Here is a 16,297-nt window from a genome sequence, read left to right as displayed (position 1 = left end):
AGGTTAAGCGCATCGCTTAATTATTATTATTATTTATTCTGATTTTATCTTTTTCGCATGCTCCTTTGCCCACTTCTCTTTTGTGAACTGGTCCACCACGACGTTTTTGCCTTTATTTGCGATTTTTACTTTTTATTTGCGTCTTCTTTGTGTGCGTGTGCTTACAAGCGCTTACGTTAATGATAATACTAGGGGCCGTATTAAGCGGCTATTAATGTGAGTAAGTATTCTACTGTATGTATTGTTATTGCAAACATACTCCCACTACTTCTTATTTTTGCCGTTTGGCATCATTTCGTCGTTCTCATTCCTTTGCATTTACTTTGATAGTGGCTTCTATATAGTTGATATTTATATTCTACATACATATGTATATGTATATATTATTTTGCCCACTCTACTTTGCTTGCCGTTGTAAACTTATCCACTTAACCCTCTTAGTTCACAGTAGGTTGCAGAAGCGTGCAAATGTGGCTGCGCTTCAGCGAAACTTCATTGAGGAATACTATGCCGCCACAAAGGAATGTCGGATGGAGCGTTCAGTCTGCTTATTTTCATTGGAAAGCGCCTTCCTTCTGCTGGTTAGCAAGCGATAATACAGAACAAATTGCTTTAACAAACTTTGTCGTCGCGAGGTAATTCAGTGCATATGTTTGTTCACCCTTACTATTAGGTGGCCAATTAAATGAATATAAATAGGAAATAATGCTTCGAATTGTGGGCTTATAACGGGTGATTTTTTTGAGGTTAGGATTTTCATGCATTAGTATTTGACAGATCACGTGGGATTTCAGACATGGTGTCAAAGAGAAAGATGCTCAGTATGCTTTGACATTTCATCATGAATAGACTTACTAACGAGCAACGCTTGCAAATCATTGAATTTTATTACCAAAATCAGTGTTCGGTTCGAAATGTGTTTATCGACAAATTTTGTTCAGCGATGAGGCTCATTTCTGGTTGAATGGCTACGTAAATAAGCAAAATTGCCGCATTTGGGGTGAAGAGCAACCAGAAGCCGTTCAAGAACTGCCCATGCATCCCGAAAAATGCACTGTTTGGTGTGGTTTGTACGCTGGTGGAATCATTGGACCGTATTTTTTCAAAGATGCTGTTGGACGCAACGTTACGGTGAATGGCGATCGCTATCGTTCGATGCTAACAAACTTTTTGTTGCCAAAAATGGAAGAACTGAACTTGGTTGACATGTGGTTTCAACAAGATGGCGCTACATGCCACACAGCTCGCGATTCTATGGCCATTTTGAGGGAAAACTTCGGAGAACAATTCATCTCAAGAAATGGACCCGTAAGTTGGCCACCAAGATCATGCGATTTAACGCCTTTAGACTATTTTTTGTGGGGCTACGTCAAGTCTAAAGTCTACAGAAATAAGCCAGCAACTATTCCAGCTTTGGAAGACAACATTTCCGAAGAAATTCGGGCTATTCCGGCCGAAATGCTCGAAAAAGTTGCCCAAAATTGGACTTTCCGAATGGACCACCTAAGACGCAGCCGCGGTCAACATTTAAATGAAATTATCTTCAAAAAGTAAATGTCATGAACCAATCTAACGTTTCAAATAAAGAACCGATGAGATTTTGCAAATTTTATGCGTTTTTTTTTTTTAAAAAGTTATCAAGCTCTTAAAAAATCACCCTTTATTTTGGGGTAATGTTAAGTCTTTAGAAGAACAAAAATGAATTTTAAGTGTGAGTTTGAAGAGTATCCTGGAAAAATACTGTAAGAAATTAATGAAAAGAAAATTAAAAATTGTGTGACATAAATTCCCTTGGTAGTCTTCTAATAGAGAGTTGATTTTCTATTGAAAGGTATGTTTTTAAGAGATTAAAAAGTTAATACAAAAGTACGAAAAAATTTACATAAGTCGAGTAGGGACTGATGTGTCCAAATTGTTCTAAGGTCAGGACTGCCGAATAGGAAAGACTTCAAACTATAGGAATGATGGTAAAAATATTGGCCTAGAGTTACTAGAAAAAAGAGAAGAGCTTTTAAGCTCATCAGACCGTATATTTGATTTAAAGCTACAACCGCGTTGATTTCACTTATATACTTTCGATATGGACATTTATGTGGAACAGCAAATAATAGAGAGTGATTACTTTCTTCGTGAATCCGCAATGATCTAGAGATTTCTCATTTAACTTTGAATAGAAGAACTCACAAGAAACGGAATATAATTCTGAGTGATCATTTATACTTTAGGACTTAACTAATTTTAAGGAAGTTAGTTTGAAAACTGTTTTACCATTTACCATAATTACCCCACAAACAGAAATTTAATCACCGGTAATCACAATTCGCTGCAACATCAATCAGAACACAAATGTTGAGATGAGATTGATGCTAACATAACAGCTAGAAGATACTCATACATACATTTTGTACATATATCCACACATACGTTTATTATTGTCGCTGTTTGTGCACACATTCGTACATGCGTCTTCTTCTTCTTGACTGGCGTAGACACCGCTTATGCGGTTATAGCCGAGTCCAAAACGGCGCGCCACAAATCCCTCCTTCTGGCAGTTTGGCACCAATTAGTTATACCAAGCGAAGCCAGGTCCCTCTCCACCTGGTCCTTCCATCGGAGTGGAGGTCTCACTCTTCCTCGTCTTCCTCCGGCGGGTACTGCATCGAATACTTTCAGAGCTGGAGCACTTTCATCCATTCGAACAACATGACCTAGCCAGTGTAGCCGCTGTTTTTTTATTCGCTGGACTATGTCTATGTCGTCGAATAACGTCGAATAGGCAAAACCTTTCTCTCGAAAACTCCTAGTGCCGTCTCATCGGATGTTGACATCGTCCACGCTTCTGCACCGTAAAGTAGGACGGGAATGATGAGGAACTTATAGAGTTTGGTTTTTGTTCGTCGAGAGAGGACTTTACTTTTCAATTGCCTACTTAGTCCATAGTAGCACCTGTTGGCAAGAGTGATTCTGCGTTGGATTTCCAGGCTGACATTGTTATTTTTATTAATGCTGGTTCCCAGGTAGACGAAATTATCTACAACTTCAAAGTTATGACTGTCAACAGTGACGTGGGAGCCAAGACGCGAATGCGCTGACTGTTTGTTTGATGACAGGAGATATTTCGTCTTGTCCTCGTTCACCACCAGACCCATACGCTTCGCTTACTTATCCAGTCTGGAAAAAGCAGAACTAACGGCGCGGGTGTTGTTTCCAATGATATCAATATCATCGGCGTACGCCAGTAGCTGTACACTCTTCTAGAAGATTGTACCTTCTCTATTTAGCTCAGCAGCTCTTATAATTTTTTCCAGCATCAAGTTAAAGAAGTCACACGATAGTGAGTCACCTTGTCTGAAACCTCGTTTGTTATCGAACGGCTCGGAGAGGTCCTTCCCGATCCTGACGGAGCTTTTGGTGTTGCTCAACGTCAACTTACACAGCCGTATTAGTTTTGCGGGGATACCAAATTCAGACATCGCGGCATAAAGGCAGCTCCTTTTCGTGCTGTCGAAAGCAGCTTTAAAATCGAGAAAAAGGTGGTGTGTGTCGATCCTCTTTTCACGGGTCTTCTCCAAGATTTGGCGCATGGTGAATATCTGGTCTGTTGTTAATTTTCCAGGTCTAAAGCAACACTGATAAGGTCCAATCAGTTTGTTGACGGTGGGCTTTAGTCTTTCACACAATACGCTCGACAGAACCTTATACGCGATGTTGAGGAGGCTTATCCCAAGGTAATTGGAGCAGATTGTGGGGTTTCCCTTTTTGTGTATTGGGCAGAGTACACTGAGATTCCAATCGTCAGGCATGCTTTCTTCCGACCATATTCTGCAAAGAAGCTGATGCAAGCACCTTATCAGCTCTTCGCCGCCGTATTTGAAAAGCTCGGCCAGTAATCCATCGTTCCCCGCCGCCTTATTGTTCTTCAAGCGGGTAATTGCTATTCGAATTTCTTCATGGTCGGGTAATGGAACATCTGTTCCATCGTCATCGATTGGGAGATCGGGTTCGCCATCTCCTGTTGTTGTACTTTCACTGCCATTCAGCAGGCTGGAGAAGTGTTCCCTCCACAAACTCAGTATACTCTGGTCATCAACCACTAGATCACCGCTGGAGGTCCTTCAGGAGTGTGCTCCGGTCTTGAAAACTTCAGTTAGTCGCCGGAGCTTTTCGTAAAATTTTCGAGCATTACCCCTGTCGGCCAGCTTGTCAAGCTCTTCATACTCACGCATTTCGGCCTCTTTCTTTTTTTGTCTGCAAATGCGTCTCGCTTCCCTCTTCAGCTCTCGATATCTTTCCCATCCCGCTCGTGTTGCGGTCGATCGCAACATTGCGAGGTAGGCAGTCTGTTTTCTCTTTACTGCGAGACGAAAATCCTCATCATACCAGCTGTTTTTTTGGCTTTTCGAAAACCAATGGTTTCGGTTGCAGCTGTACGTAAGGAGTTTGATATGCCGTCCCACAGCTCCCTTATACCGAGATGCTGATGAGTGCTCTCAGAGAGCAGGAGTGCAAGTCGAGTAGAAAATCGTTCGGCTGTCAGTTGTGATTGCAGCTTCTCGATGTCGAACCTTCCTTGTGTTTGTTGACGTGTGCGCTTTTCTACACAGAGGCGGGTGCGTATTTTAGACCGTTTGGTGATGTTTCGTCATGGAGGCTGAATTTTCCGACTGTTGTGCCAAAGACACCTTCTTTACCCACCCAAGCGTTGAAATCGCCAAGCACGATTTTGACATCGTGGCGGGGGCAGCGCTCATAGGTTCGTTCTAGGCGCTCATAGAAGGTATCATTGATCACTTCGTCCTTCTCTTCCGTCGGGGCGTGGGCGCAAATCAGCGATATGTTGAAGAACCTCGCTTTGATGCGGATTGTGGCTAGACGTTCATCCACCGGAGTGAATCCCACACCGAATTTGCGCTCCTTTATATGGCCCCTGTAGTAGATGTCACAAGGACCCACCTTCTTCCGTCCTTGTCCCGTCCATCGCATTTCTTGGATTGCGGTGATGTCAGCCTTTACTCTTACGAGGACATCAACCACCTGGGCAGAGGCACCTTCCCAATTAAGGGTCCGGACATTCCAGGTGCATGCCCTTATTTCGTAGTCCTTTAAACGTTTGCAGTGGTCGTCATCAAAATTGGGGTCTCTCATCCGAGGCTGTTTTGTTCTTTTCATTGGGGGGTGTTTTTATGTGGTGGGTCCCAAACCACATAAGCGGGTTTCGCCTTCTCACTTTAGCTCGCCTTCAAACGGATGTTTGTTAGCTACCCAGAGGATACTTGGTCTAAGACCGGAAGTCGTGAGCTGCTTGAGCCACATGTAAAAGAATCGTTCCTGGCCACTCCCAAGTGAATGACAGTCAGAAACTTTCCTCACTTGCGTGAACTTCTACAATTGACTCCATCCTCCAATCTCCAAGATATTGAATTAATGGAGATTAAATTGATATTGAAAATGTTGAATAAAAAATAATAATTTTTTTGTTTGTTTATGGAATTTATAATTTTGGAAAATAATGAAATTTGACGATGAATAACATTTTATAATTATAAATTTATCTCTAACTCTAAAATTAATAAAATTATCAAAACTACTCTCCAACTGAAATTAAGTTCCCTTTAATTAGGTTCCCTAAATTATCTCTCTCTCTCTTTTGTACATGCGTACACATACAAATAATCGTACAACTTTTAGGTATATCTAACCGTTAGTACGACTGATGTGAGGAGACAGGATATCGCGGAAAGCGGTTACGAAGAACATTACCAAAAGGTTAAGCGTAATTTTTGTGATGTTCTTGATTTGGTGGACAGACATATGGCAGCATATGATTGCTACTAAGAAAACATGTTTCTTGTATTTTGAACTTTTCTTTGCAAAATCAAAGTGTTAACTTATACTTATACAGTTGATTATTTTCCGTTTATTTTTTTTTTCTCACGAAATTTCACCTCAAGCCATTCATTAAAACAATTAAACAGTTAGTTATCCAAGTGAATTCATTTCATATATGATTGCACATCGCGTTTGCAATCAGTTACTTGCAGTCGTCGTAATTATTTCCAGCGCTACCGTTATGTTGACCGCTAGCAAAGCATTGATAGTGTAATTGGCTTTTTATTTTTATTCAATGCTAAATTTGTATTCATTTCAACTTGCTCAATGAGTATTGCAATTACGGGTCATTTGTCGGATGAATTGTAAGCGATGCGTGATAGACACGACAATAATCACTATATTTTGAATATTAATATGAAAGATATTACCAGTCATTAATGAAGTAAATGAAATACTACAATTTTGGTATCCAACTTAACATTTTTTTTCTCATGGAGAGATTTTGAGAATTGCGGCCATCTGTTTGAAATTTTAAATAAGATAAAGTGCACTCAATATGAAGAGTTTCATAAATCCTCAGAAATTATCAGTGGAAATTTTATTTACTGACATACATAGTTTGTATTTACACTCTCATCTGAATATCGAGTTGTTCCAATTATTGAAAAAAAAACGTATACGCAATTCTCATTGCCTAATACCAATCGGATTCACACACTAAAATTAACCAGGTCAACCGTGCTCTCATGCGGGATGTGTACATTTCGCTTTCGCAAATTTTCTTTTAATCTCCCAACATCAGTTTCTTAGCAGATGCGCAGAAGCATTTATTGCCGTAATTGCACGCTGTACCACTTACGAATGCGTTTATATGTATATATGCATGTATGTATTTTTCTCACCCGGCTTTGATTAAAAATTTCGCGGTCGACACGTTTTATGACTATTTGCTAGCTAACAGCTTTGCGCTCTTGGTTATCTACAAATTTCACTTAATTTCCTACATGTATATATGTACATATGTACTCATACAGACATTTGCTTTTCTTTTATTTTTTGTGATGTTATGAATGGCAATAATCGCCTAAGTGGCCATATAATGTGGCAATAGTTGGTTTTTGCTCGTATGTGCTTACCACTTAGTGAATTACGATGGATATAGACTCACCCTCAGATTGGTTCTTTTAAGACCATTGCAGTTATATTTGAATTCAGCGAAATAGTTGTCCCTTTTTGAATTTCGTCGCTTTCATTTATAATAATTGTTCTTACTCCAGTCCATAAATACCTGAAAATAAATAAAATCGACTTCCATTGAAAGGTAGGCAACAAAATTCTAAGAACTCTTATTTGATAACGCCTCCATTTACGAGGGCTGCTATATATATTTCTGGCCAAGGCAACACTAAGTGTTGCCAGGTGCAATCTGACATTTCCATTGGAAAGTTTGACATTTTTTAGTATAACATCACTCAGATCGTTTTGTCATTTAATCGTGAATTACTTTATTTACAGGGAATTAAAAAAATCATCTCGACCAAAAAATGGAATTAACTCGTGAACATTTTCGTGCGATCATTTTTCACAACTTTCGACGTGGATTATCGCGACAAGAGTGCATCGATGAACTAAAATCTTTGTATGGCTATGAAGCACCATCCTATAGCACTGTGAAAAACTGGTACAACGAATTCAATCGTGGCCGACGCTCGCTCAAAGACGAATTCCGTGAAGGTCGTCCAAAAACAGCCGTTGTGATTCGAAAATTGGTTTGAGCGCATGCAAAAGTGTGTAAATCTTGATGGAAAGTATTTTGAAAAACAATAAAACCATTTTCGTTGATAAATATTCCTTTTTTCATTATTAGGCCAGAAATATATATAGCAGCCCTCGTACATGCACTTTACTTCGCTGCTAATTAATGTTTGGTAGCTTTGTAGTCTCGACGCGTTGCTGCTATTAATTGACGGTAATTCTGAGTTGATTGACAGCGGAGAGGTTTGCTAAGTGAAAGAGGTAGTTTATTAAATAACGCTTCACTTTCTTAATGGGATGCAGGCGTGTTTGGAGCTTGTAAATTATTTAAATTAAATAAATTGACAGTTAAACGGGCAGGCGGTTTACATATGTGCAGGTATATACATATCTAAATATATATAAGTCATACATATGTGTTCACATTGTATATACTCTCTACTTCATAGTAAAACAAGTAAGGAGCGGCTAAGTTGGGCAACCGAACATTTTATACTCCCACAATTAAATTATTTACTTAATTTGTCATTGACCGCGGCCAATTAGTAAACAAACGCCTGTCAAACGTTAACCTCAGCCAAAACGTAAACAAACCCCTGTCAAAGGTCATTGACCTCGGCTAAAATGTAAACTAACCCCACCCAAAATGTAAACAAACCATTGCCTGAGTTTGACCGGGGTTTGCTTACATTTTGGTCGGGGTCATTCACCTTTAGTCGGGGTTTGTTTACATTTTGGCCGAGGTCATTGACTTTTGGTGGGGGTTTGTTTACGTTTTGGCCGAGGTCAATGACCTTTGGCCGGGGTTTGCTTACATTTGGGTCGGGGTCATTCACCTTTAGTCGGGGTTTGTTTACATTTTGGGTGGGGTTCGTTTACATTTCGACTAAGGTCTATGGCCTTTGGCCGGGGTTTGTTTACATTTTGGGATGGGTCAATGACCTTTGAGAGGGCTTTGTTTACATTTTGAAGGATCACTTTAGATGAGTTTATTTAAGTGTTAGGGGATTCTATAAGGTTAAGTTTGTTCATATTTTGGGAGGGTCTCATGAAATCTGGTTTATTTACATTTTTAGTGGACGTGGGGCTATATTTAATTTCTTTACTAGTTAAAAAATATGAAAAAGATGAAAATTTTAGATATTTCCTGAAATGTATAAAAATTGTGCAAATATTCCAAAAAATTCGATAAAAATTGCACTTACTTTATTTTTATTGTAGATTGTCTGAGCTACCGTTTGGTGTCATTTTAAGTCCCTGGCTTTAATTTATACAGAGTTATGGGCAATGAAGCAGAGAGATTGAAATTCTTTAAATTCGATACTACTGAACTTTAGAGTATTTTCATGAAAGAGAACAAATGCTTCTATTTCAACTTTTAAAATATACATGTGATAAGCTTGATAACACTGAAAATTTCATAGAGATATTCGAAAAGTTGAGCATATTATTATAATTTGAATAAAAGGTGTTGGTCAGGCTGAAGTTTGAAATTTCGACTTTTTTCAAAATTTTGACTTGGTTGGATGGAGAGACAGACATCCAAATTTCAACTCGTCACTGATCATTTCAATATATAAATTTATGTATATCACTCTACTCATTTCATTTTAGGTGTTACAAACTACCGTTATATGAATAAAATTATTAAAATCTGTGCAACATATTGCGAGAGAATAAAAATATATATCATTAGTTAAGTTATTGTTTTGTTTATAAAGTTTAAAACACCATTATATTTTGAAATTTCAAAAAAAAAATTCAAAATTCTCATTAACAACTTCTGCTTATCAGGTCATTTATTTATTAATTTGTTTGCGGTGCTTGGAATTCCACAAAGTGCCAACCATTAATTGAATGCATAACTTACATTCCAATTATGCTGGTAAACCATTTATGTCAACCATATTATTATCCTTAGCTGTCGCCGTCAGTCCACTAATTACACTCTTAACTGGAGACATAACAGTTTTTCCTTCAACAATGCTTGTCGCAACTGTTAATGCGACTGTTGCATAATTTAATTAAGTGCTTTTTTATTTCACATTTCCTCTTTGTTGTGTTTACGGTTATTTAAAAATTTTGTGGCATGTGACATCGGCTTAAATGTTGTATGTTAAAACGTTTACTATAATTGATCATTATTTGCCTTGGAATTCGAAAATTTTTATGAAACTCTGTTGATCAATTGATTTCGGTTTTAATTGTTTTTATTATTCGAATTGTTCTCAATTTTTCCACATTTTTTCCACTTTATTGTTTATTAATTTACTGAATCATTTTTATGCATATTAATCATGAAAATAGAACTGTTATGATAGCAGAATGCTTTTTCATATATATTTTTTTATAACCATTCAATAATTTTAATTGATTCAGTGCAAGTATTGCTCTCTCTTGTGATTTTTCCGCTGTGATTTTGAGAAAATCAGTAAGCATTTGAGTCGGAGCTGATATTCTAATTTCGGTACAGAGAAAAATGGAGTTTGCCTTTGCCTTTGGAATAAGATTTTTTATAGCCTATCCAAGATTTGATCCACCATATAATCGCCTTCGCTTACCTTCTTATTTAAAAGCCGTCTTTTCTTTTTTATAAGCGTATTTTTCAATTCATCCAGCCTTTTCCGAGACAATTATCATACCTTTTTTATCTCTGTAAAATCCATCATCAGATATCATGTAGAAGGTAATTCACTTCTAATTAACTGTTATCAAGTTTTTCGGTCGAAAAGTGGAAAAAATATCACTGCTTCTAGTCTTTAATTTTTTAACTTAACTATTTCCGGTATTTGAACAATATGTACGCCATGTATGTATATTTGAAGTTTAGATGAACTTTAGGGCAAAAAAATTAGTAACTTGATTAAGAAAAAAATTCCACAATACTTATTGCCAATATTTTTTGCTAACAAACTCCCTTATATCTTGTTCATCTAGGCTACTAATTAAGCAATAATTAAGACAATATCAGACATATATTCTTAAAATTGTTTACAATTATATACCATATAATAGAGTAGTTAAACTTAAGGTACTAATACTAATCAAATTACCTCTAATAATGTATCTCTCTGAATATAGAACGATTAAAAATCGATACCTAACATGGTTCATAAGCGACGACAACATATTTTCCAACGGTATTAACTATTTTTAATAATTTTTCCCACAATTTCCTACCGGGTATAAATACAGTAGTATATCCAGAAAACAAACATATTTTTCGTCAATTAATACCACCGAACGTATCCAACGTTGAATGGTAAATTTGGCAAACAAACACCGAAGAACAAAAACCCTATCAGACTCACCGTTATATTTCTAAATAACAATATTCTTATGACTTATCTGCACACCACTTTGGAGTACCTCCGCAAACGGAACCCATTACTAAAACTATAGGTGTTTATAATTAATACTGATTTTGTGGTTGTTATCAATTCGCCAATTTTTGGGAAATTAAGAGCCAATCAAACAGAGAGCTAGAGCAGCTATACTTGTTTGGTTGCAAGTAGATAGAATTAGAAGCACTCAATGAGTTGTATGAGTATATTATTGACAATAGATTTTTGAATGAATCAAAACATTCTTCTTGCCCTCGCTCTCTTTTGACAGTTTTTATGTTCTTATTCTTTTTTTTTACATAAAGTTAGATTAAAGATATGTTTGTATTAATTTCCATAACTTTCGCAAGCACTCATCTTCGATTCTATCTTTACCCAAATAGAGTTGTTTTCCATTTATTTGCCCTGTATAGCCTTTGTCTGTATTAAGTAATAACATTATATCGCTGATTTTCCGCTTTGCCGATCACTGCACACGATATGCCCAGCTGCAGCGGCATTCATGTATTCACTCAGAGGCCAACAACAAGACACTGCGCATCGAGCAACCTCGATGCTCTTCACATAATTATGTTCCGCTATCGGTTGATCAATTTAGCCTCGACATTCAATTCGCCTTTGTGGATTCACCTGACAGCCGCTTCAATGATCTTCCTGCCAACGTTTACGCGCAACACCTCAGGGAAGTTAGCAAAAACGGAAACTGAACAACAACAGCAAAAACAAATCCCTTTTCAGCTGTTTGTTGCAACACCTTTGTAACATCTCTCCACACTACGCTTGCCAGTCGCATAGATTTTCCAGTTTTCAATGCAGCTTGTGTTTTTTGTGTGTCGTGTTCTCGGTTGCGCTTCGGTTAATTTGAGTTTGTGCCAACTAAACTAACCATGTGTATTAGCCATTAGCTATTAGCCATTGCACTTGACTGCAATTGAGTTTGTTGACCACACCAAACGAACAAAAAGTCTAGGTAAGTATGTTCTGCATAGCATAGCATAGCATAGCGTAACATAGCATTATAGCAACAAAAAGGCGTACAGTAGAATAAATGGCAAATATTGAAGCTGCATGCCTAAGTATATAATTATATGAAAGTGTTTGTATGTATGTAAGTGGAAGTACTAATCAACAGATTGTGATTCTTCTTAGCATAGCTCTTTGTAATTTTTTACTTTGTTAAGTATGTATGCGGGTTTATATATGTACATACCAAAGTGCATTTGAAAATAGTTGGTTTCGCTTCCCGTGGTTGACCGCCAATAACCGGTTTGTTTGTCTGTTGACTTTTTCCATTAATTGCAAATGCTTATTCACTGTAAATATTTAAGCATTGAGCGCAAACGCATATGCCAATGATTTGAAAGTTTGTAAAAAGGTAAAACAAATATGTGCAATTTTTTCATACACTGAAAACAAATTTTATGATTTATTAATTATCATTGGTTATATAAAATTTAAAATTTTTAAGGTTTTTTTGGGAAAAAATACTTTCAAACGAATGGAGAAATGCTTAATTAAATTATTTTCAAAATTCTTAATTAAGTAAATTTTTGTTAATTGTCTTAATTTAATAATTGACTAAATTAAGTGACTTGGAATTCTAGTTTCTGTAATTTAATCCCAAGTTAATTTTCATTTACCATACGCAGAAGTAATTTACTAATTACATATTAAGTATTTAACTTACATTAAATTTACATGAATGTCCTATTTGAATGACTAACAAATTGCATATTAATTAAACCATTTCCGAGCAGTCTTAATTGCCCAATTAAAAGAATGTCAACAATTTAATTATAAATTATTTCTGACAGTGTCAAACGCGTTTATTACCAACTATTCGCTGTTCTCTCCATATATATCTAATTTCCACCTGGTTATGGTTAGTATTGGAGGTCAACAACTTCCCTTTTGATTTTGTCACATGTTTCTAGCAAAAACTAGGTACGTATATTATATTAAAATAGTTGTAGTTATTATGAAGGTGGTAACGATTTCACGTTAGAGGGCTTTCGCGCAAGAATTCTTAATGTAGCCATATATGGTATGAGAGAGAGTGGTATAGAAAGGGAATGAAATCATGGTTTTTAAGATCGATTTACCAGACAAAATAAAAATCTCCATTAATGTTTAAATTAATTTATATCGACTTGAAAATGAAATGCAACTCTGCGAAAAAGACCGTATTTGTAATTATATATACGTTCTTTGTCTGCGAGTTGATGTTCACGCTACGCGACAGTAGATGTCACTGCTAAAATAGCAATCAGCTGATGAAACTTACCAACTTCTTATGAAAAGCAAAAACAAAAATGTGTTACAGCTGATCGGTTATCGAGTAGACGGAAGTGTGAAGGGCAAAAACTGGTTCCTCAATCCATTTTAATTGATCAATTAATTTTAATTTTATAATTACAATATTTCTATGAATTGTGAAACTTTTGCGGAGATAGATTTGCCCTAATATATTGAACCTTAGTTAGTATCTAAAATAACTCTAAAATAATTTGTTTCAAAATCGAGCTTTGGTAGCTTAATTGGTGACAGATTTATAGTTTATTATTTTACTGACTTGAAAAGTCAAATCTTACGAAATGTTTGTTTTCCATTTCTATTCTCCTTTTTTAATAATCATTCCTCATTTTCACTTTCGTTAGTTTAATTTTCTACAACATCTTATACTTTATTTGTTTATTCTTTATCTCTTTAATGTAAGCTTGTTTCATTTTTCCACCGTCGCTTGCCATAACATCATTAATTATAATTGCAACGAACGTGCTGCTTCTAGCCAATCTCGTTTTATCCAGCGCTATCTCAGTTCATACTTCGCGACAGCAATGTAATAGTCTGATAATTATTATTTATTCTGTTTTTGCACGTTCATCTGCTTTTAATTTATCTGCATTAGTGGGTAATGGCAATTATGCACCACAGTCTATAGTTTTCGCATTTTTATTGTGGTTATGTACCTACAAATTATTTATCGTTTTCATAATTTTTAGTTTCTTATTTTTATATTTTATTATTTAATAATAATGGATTAAATAATTTATAAGAAATAATACTAAGGTTAGCACTTTTTAAAAATAAAAAAAAAAAATAAAGGAATATAAATACAAAGATTGTGGATGCATTCGAACTGTTACAAAATAATATAACTTTAGTTAGATGGTTGCCACCTGGGTAAAATTTAACACAAGTATATTGTCAAATGAATGAAATATTACAATAAAAAAAAAATACTTGTTGAAATATATTTATTAAGGGTGCAACCTCTAGTATCATTTACATTTCTTTATTTCATTCAATTCATGATATATTATATATCTCCCTAAACAAAACCAATCTGTGAAAAATTTGTCGAAGATATTTTTTAAGAGAATTACCATTTGCTTGAACAAATATTTCTTCTCTAAAACAGATCGCTTGCTCGCTTTTACCTCATTAACCGCAACACCATATATCAATTTTATATTCACTGTCATCTTTATAAAAAAAATTTTAAAATTTTGCGCTATTAGTCATTCTTTCCCATATCACTGCCCTTCCACAAATATTATCACCTAGTTGCAACTATCGAACGCGTTCACTAATTTATTTAGTCACTTATATGTTAATTAAAAACATTCTTATGCCAGTTAATTATCACTACAACAACACCAACGCTTTCTCATTACTGTTACTCCCTTACTCACTCTCTCTCTGTCCATATGCGACCCACTAGGACACTACTATACTATCAATAATCTCAGCACAACGATAATCTAAGCAATTAAATATGACATAGGACAGCATGAAACAAAGTGTTAAACTAAATAACTGTAATATGGGGAAAGAATGAGCACTAATGTCCTATATATGCACTATTTTGCACTTTTGCTGCTCAATCAGTTGTCACGATGTAATTTATATATGTCAATCGTAGCTGTCAAAACGGTTAACGAATCAAAGTACGGATGGAAATGAAAGTTGCAGGAAGTAGGTGCTGATGAGGGGAATGGTAATGGAAAACCGATAAATAGTTATTTACTTGCTGGTATTTTGTCAACTTGTGGAAGTGAGTTAGGGTTTGTAATCAATTTGAATTACTTGTATTTATTTTGACTATGCATTTTTTATTTTTCGAGTATTCAATGATTTAATGGTCTGCACTCGACAGCGAAAAGTACTCATTGTTTGTTTAGTTATGCATGAGTTTCCGGAACACTGCTAATAATCTAACGTGACGTTGTATTATAAGCCTTTGGTCTGTTCAATAATACAAATACAAATAGCTGTTATGCAGTGACCACACAGTCAATTATTTCTTTACAATCTTTTTGAAAAACAGAACTTTCACTCCAAACATCAATAGCATTTTAAATATAATTAACTTATAATATTAATGAATATCATTGTCGGATGGTTAATATAGTTATACCATCTGTCAGAAATTTTAAGTCAATAGTAAAATATAGAGAAATACTTAATATTAAAAATATTTAATAAATCTACTAAATTAATGTAATTTGTGAGATGGATTACCACAAGTAAAATAGTAACCTTAAAACTTTAACAAAAAGTTTCAACATTCAACCCAAGCGAATGCAAAATGCTCCACTTTTGTTTAACTCATTCATTTTCTTTTTTTCTTTTGCAGATAAATAAAAACAACAACAGCGCATACAACAAATGAATCAAACGAAGCAGCAGTACTGAAATGAAAATAAAACATTTTTGTGAAAATCACTAAGGAAAGGACATAAAAGTAAGCAAAAGACAAGAGTCCTCTTACTAGCGTGAGTATCTGAATTTTGTCAGAGCGGAAAAAGCGGGAATGTTATGAGGCAAAATTGAAGGCGACAAGCACACACATACATACATATGTACCAATGCGATGAACCGAGAACGACAATACGGTTAAGGTCAACACAATAAAAGCGCAACAGGAGAAGAATAAATAAAAGTGAATGTTGAATAAATAACAAAAACGCGCACACAACAAAACGAACTAGTGCATAACGAAGAAAAGGCAATAAATACAAATAAAAAGCGTGAGCAAAGAAGCAAAACAGAGACAGAAAGCTCTTTGCAGTTGGTGATTTTTGCCCATATTTCGTGTGATGAAGTAACCGTGAAAGACGCACGAAGAAGATTTCAAATTAGAAAGAAAAACAAGAGGAGTGAGAAAACAAAATAATATCTGAGTGTGAAGGCGATTAGGATATGGTAAACAGCGACTACCATTGACGTGGAAAACTGCAAACGTAAACAAACAAACAGAAAGCTGGAATTAAAAAAATACACGAAAACTTGTTCATTGACAATTTTTGTATATTTCCTACTAAAAGTCTTCAGAAAAACATATCAATTGCATTTAAATTAAA

At 35.6% G+C, this 16,297-nt stretch overlaps 1 protein-coding gene across 1 annotated transcript in view; it reads left to right on the top strand.

Moving 5' to 3' along the window:
• Positions 1-16,260, top strand: part of LOC105220130 (putative polypeptide N-acetylgalactosaminyltransferase 9) — a 250,015-nt gene extending 233,755 nt beyond the window's left edge. The window contains exon 5 of the transcript XR_008472084.1: positions 15,571-16,260. The gene's annotated coding sequence lies outside the window, so the exon portion shown is untranslated. The remainder of the gene's footprint in view (positions 1-15,570) is intronic.
• The last annotated feature ends 37 nt before the right edge of the window (positions 16,261-16,297 follow it).

The sequence above is a fragment of the Zeugodacus cucurbitae genome, chromosome 6, assembly GCF_028554725.1.
Source record: "Zeugodacus cucurbitae isolate PBARC_wt_2022May chromosome 6, idZeuCucr1.2, whole genome shotgun sequence".
In the NCBI taxonomy this organism is placed as follows: domain Eukaryota; kingdom Metazoa; phylum Arthropoda; class Insecta; order Diptera; family Tephritidae; genus Zeugodacus; species Zeugodacus cucurbitae.
Note: the sequence above shows the minus strand (reverse complement) of the source record. Positions and strands in the feature narration are given on the sequence as shown.